This window comes from Coenobita brevimanus, chromosome 67 (assembly GCF_032717465.1).
Source record: "Coenobita brevimanus isolate Jiangsu-jjx chromosome 67, ASM3271746v2, whole genome shotgun sequence".
In the NCBI taxonomy this organism is placed as follows: domain Eukaryota; kingdom Metazoa; phylum Arthropoda; class Malacostraca; order Decapoda; family Coenobitidae; genus Coenobita; species Coenobita brevimanus.
In genome coordinates this window covers 27867897-27872771 of record NC_137020.1, presented here as the reverse complement: position 1 = coordinate 27872771, position 4875 = coordinate 27867897, and the positions used below count along the sequence as shown (strand labels likewise).

The 4875-nt window shown below is 44.0% G+C and overlaps 1 non-coding gene across 1 annotated transcript; it reads right to left on the bottom strand.

Moving 5' to 3' along the window:
* Positions 1 to 3756: 3756 nt before the first annotated feature.
* Positions 3757 to 3875, bottom strand: LOC145405700 (5S ribosomal RNA). Its single transcript, XR_013898440.1, has one exon. It is a non-coding gene; the product is annotated as a 5S ribosomal RNA (ribosomal RNA).
* Positions 3876 to 4875: the final 1000 nt, after the last annotated feature.

The window sequence follows — 4875 nt, the reverse complement described above, 5'->3', positions numbered from 1 at the left end:
AAATAATAAAAATAAATCGCAAAGGAAAAGGTGCTAAACAAGAAAAATAAATCGCTAAGGAAGAGGTGCAACGATGCTTCCTCTGCCACCTAAAATACGCCCCATATATCCATACATTCTTCCCTCTCCCCCCTCCACCCCCTCCCCAACGCCCTCCTTCCCCCACCATTACTACCGTAACTCCCATAGCTCTCTTCGCTGATCCATCTCTCTCTCTCTCTCTCTCTCTCTCTCTCTCTCTCTCTCACACACACACACACACACACACACACACAATATACCATTCTCTTCCTTTAAAAAGAAAAAAATCTTTCCTTCCCCCTCATCCTTCAGTCTTCCATCTGTCTCCTTCCAATAAATAAATAAATAATAAATAAATTGATAAAAGCTTCTCCATTCGAAAAACCTTAACTTCTCTCTCTCTCTCTCTAAAAATAAATAAATAAATAAATAAAACAATTTTTTTCCCAAACCACTTCTCACATCCTCAGATCTAACCTTCACACAAATCGTTTTTCTCGTAACCAACAATTCATTTTTCTCTCCTTCAAAACACCTTTCAAACCAATCCCTCAACTACAAATTTCACAATTAAAAAAAAAAAGTAAAGCCAATCCCCCTTTCCCTTCCACAACCACTTAAGAACTCCCTCCCCACAAAAAAAAAAGAAAAAAAAGAAAAAAAAGAAACGCCTTTCCTTTCCACAACCACTTAGGACCAATTTTGGGCCATATATCATGCTAACGGCAGAGGGAAGCCCCGTAGCGGAACCCTCCACCGAATTAGCCTATGATATATTGCTTACTTCGGCACGCGTCTGAACCCTACAGTACTGTATCACCTCCATTAACCTTTTATCTGCGAGCGCCCCTGGTTTTTCATACCTAGTTCTTCTATTTGTCTATCTACCTGTTTACCTAATCTAATCTAACCCACCCCAAACCCTGCCTGACCTAACCTAACCCAACCCTCTCGTACCTAGTTCTTCTATTTGTTTATCCATCTGTCTACCTAATCTAATCTAACCCAACCCAACCCTGCCTGACTTAACCCAACCCAACCCACCCCTACCTGACCTAATTCAACCCAACCCAACTCTACCTGACCCAACCCAACCCAACCCTATCCTACCCTACCCTACCTAACCTAACCCAACCCAATACCTCCATCCCGGACCTAACCCATCCTAACCTCCCCCAACCTCCCCTAACCTCATCTCAGGTCTCCTTGAACCAAGCAGCCACAGAATCAACAGAGCAAAGGACGAAATGCCCAGAGGTAGACAAACACAACCTCCTTCAGATAAGTTTGTCCTGCTTCCTTCCCCGCCTTTCCTCAGTACCCCCTCCTCCTCCTCCTCTTCCTTATTTTTCATGCTGTGTGTGTGTGTGTGTGTGTGTGTGTGTGTGTGTGTGTGTGTGTGTGTGTGTGTGTGTGTGTGTGTGTGTGTGTGTGTGTGTGTGTGTGTGTGTGTGTGTGTGTGTGTATTCATGGATACTTCTCTGTGATTTTTCTGAAGGAACTGCGAGAGTATATTTTTGTGGTAAGGCTCCTTTGTGTACACTTTGTGGTTTGTGATATGCTTCTTATATTATCTCGATTTGTTCTCCTTCACATGACTGTATGTTCATTTTCTTTCCCCCCCCCTCTCTCTCTCATATCCTTCATGTTCATCTATCCAATCATTTAGTTACCTATGCGTTGATCTATCTACATCTTTATCTATCAACCTACCTCTATGTCTACCAACCCCTCCATACATCACAATCAAGGTAAAAAAAAAAAAAAGGTGAAAGAGCATGGAAATAAATCCCTTCCCCCCGCTGCAATATGGTGTCGACAAAAGAGGCGTTTCATTTTCATAATGGAGTGTCAGCACGGAATCCAGCCCTAATTCCCCACCCAAGGCCAAAACCACTACAAATGTACACTCGCGGAAAAAAGTTCACCCATCCATCTACCTATCAATTTACCCATCTATCTATCTGTATATATAAATTTATCTTCATTCCATCAATCTATCTATCTATCCCTTCATCCATCCACCTACCTATATTCATCCATCCATCCATCTATTTATCCAGCCGTCACAATGCTCTCTGACGCATCATACAAAGCAGAAACATCTCAGTCAAATGCAAAAGTCTCTGGAAAAGGTCAAAGGCTAAGGCCGCAGGGCAAGGTCAACTCTAACAGGTTTCACGTCATTTGAACCACACTTGATGAAAGGGTTAAGGGTCAGGCAAGAACGAAGGGATTCAATTTTGAGGACAATCAGGCAAAAGTTAAGATTACTGGGCAAGGTGAAACTTCGACTCGTGTGTGTGTGTGTGTGTGTGTGTGTGTGTGTGTGTGTGTGTGTGTGTGTGTGTGTGTGTGTGTGTGTGTGAACAAAATAACATATAGCTTAGACTTCATGTGGATGAGACTTGGTGGATGAGTTGAAGATCATGCAAGAGCTTGATTTTTTTTTTTTTTTTTTTTTTTTAGAGTAACAGCTGAGGTCAAGGTCATGGGGAAAGGTGAAAGGTAAAGGAAGCTGGGAAGATTCAGCTCATAAAAGTCTTAATTGGTCTGAACTACAATTTGGCGGAAGGGTTAAGGAAGAATGAAGCACATCAATTTTATCATTAACAAGCTGAAGGTCCTCATAGGGAAAAGTTAAAAAAAAAAAATCAGACCTTAGACCAGTTAGTGGACGTGAATGTTGGGCTTTGAGTATTCCTTTTTGTTTCTATTCTATTCTTGTTGCTATTGGACGATTATATTCAGCAGCAGCCGTTGCAAATGACATCGATGCAGCGTCTGTGTAGCTCACCAGTGTTTTCAGAGAGCCCCTTTACTGTTTTCGTTGGCTTGTTTTTGTGTGTTTTGTGTGGGCCCGTGTTGATTTGGTTAGAACTACGTAGTTGTATGGTGTGTGTGTGTGTGTGTGTGTGTGTGTGTGTGTGTGTGTGTGTGTGTGTGTGTGTGTGTGTGTGTGTGTGTGTGTGTGTGTGTGTGTGTGTGTGTGTGTGTGTGTGTGTGTGTGTGTGTGTGTGTGTGTGTGTGTGTGTGTGTGTGTGTTACGATACTTTTGCTTGGTGTACGTCTCTCTCTCTCTCTCTCTCTCTCTCTCTCTCTCTCTCTCTCTCTCTCTCAGTGCCTGCATATTGCGTGTGCTCCCAATACTAAACTGCGAATATATTTTTTGTCACCTAAAATCGAGTACAGAACATTCAAACCCAAAGAGTCTTGTGCCCTACCAATCAGCCCCCTCCAGTTTTACCCAGCCTCTCTCTCTCTCTCTCTCTCTCTCTCTCTCTGTGCTCGTGTAGATTTGGGTAGACTTCACTTGCGCTTTTTGTTGGAGTGAGTTTTTTGTTTCCCTGTTGTTTGCCGTCGTGTGTGTGTGTGTGTGTGTGTGTGTGTGTGTGTGTGTGTGTGTGTGTGTGTGTGTGTGTGTGTGTGTGTGTGTGTGTGTGTGTGTGTGTGTGTGTGTGTGTGTGTGTGTGTGTGTGTGTGTGTGTGTGTGTGTGTGTGTGTGTGTGTGTGTGTGTGTTCACCACTTAAACTCGCAACATACAAATATTCATTCCCATCCTATACTCTCTCTCTCTCTCCCCCAATACAGTTTTCTAAAATCTTAATCTGCTATAATTCATTCATTCATTGCCAGACGCCACGCATCCCACACGGGGTGGCCAACGGCTCAGAGTTAATTGTTTTACAGGGAGGGGCACTAATCCTCCACCAACCCCACTTGACACGTAGGGATGCCAACAGCATCTGGTGTTCCCAGGCGGTCACCCATCCAAGTACTAACCAGACCCAACGTTGCTTAACTTCGCTGATCGGACGGGAAGCGGTGTACTCAACGTGGCATGGCCAAAAATATTTTTTTTTTTCCAATACATTTTACTACATGAAGAACCCAGTGGATAGATTGAGGAAGGAAAATATAAGAGTAAGGGTTATGTAGAGGAAGATTAGGTCATTACTGAGTAGGGAATGATGTGCTTATAGACAGATATATAAATTAGAAAGCTCGACCAATACTGAGACACTGCTAGTTACAGTGGAGTTCAACAGAGAGGATTTAGAAACGTAACACTGCCTTTTTCTGCCACTCAGCTACGAGAAGGGAGCAGCAAAAGAAAGGAAATCTAAGCCAAGTTACGGTGAAAAGGGTATAGGACGGTTTTTTATGCTATCTTCCTCATCACCCTCGTTCTCGGTCTACCTCTCCTCTACCTTCATAATTATTCTTTATTGTTCTCTACTGTACCTTAATACATCGCTGGAAAAGACGAATAAATTACTGTTTTACCCCTTTTACCCCCCAACTTGGTGCTGGAGAGGGACGCCTTCACGTGGTGGCACTGATAAGACCCACTAAATGAAGATGGTGGAGTGAAGGAGGAGGGAAACTTCAGCCTGCAGTCCACTGGGTTCACATTCATATAGGCCTGGGGTTGCAACTACTACTCCTCCTCCTCCTCCTCCTCCTCCTACTACTACTACTACCCCTCCATTCCTTTTTCTAATCAACTATATACCTAACTTATCCCTCTACCTCTTTTTCTATCTCTCCTTCCATCCCCCAATTCCCTACTCCTGTAACTAGATACAAGGCTCAGAATACATAATCGGCTCTGAATCAAGGACAAGGAACCCTAACCTCCCTTTCCTCGCTCTATTCTCCCTCACTCCTACTCCCTCTCTCTAACCCCCTCACCCCTACTCCTTCTCTCCACTCCCCTTACTCTCTCTCTAACCCCCTCACACCTAATCCCTCTCTCTCTGTCCCCCTCACTCACTCTCGCTATCCCTCTCCCCCTCTTTCTATCCCTCCCACCCCTACTCCCTCCCTCTACACCCTTCACTCCCCCTCTC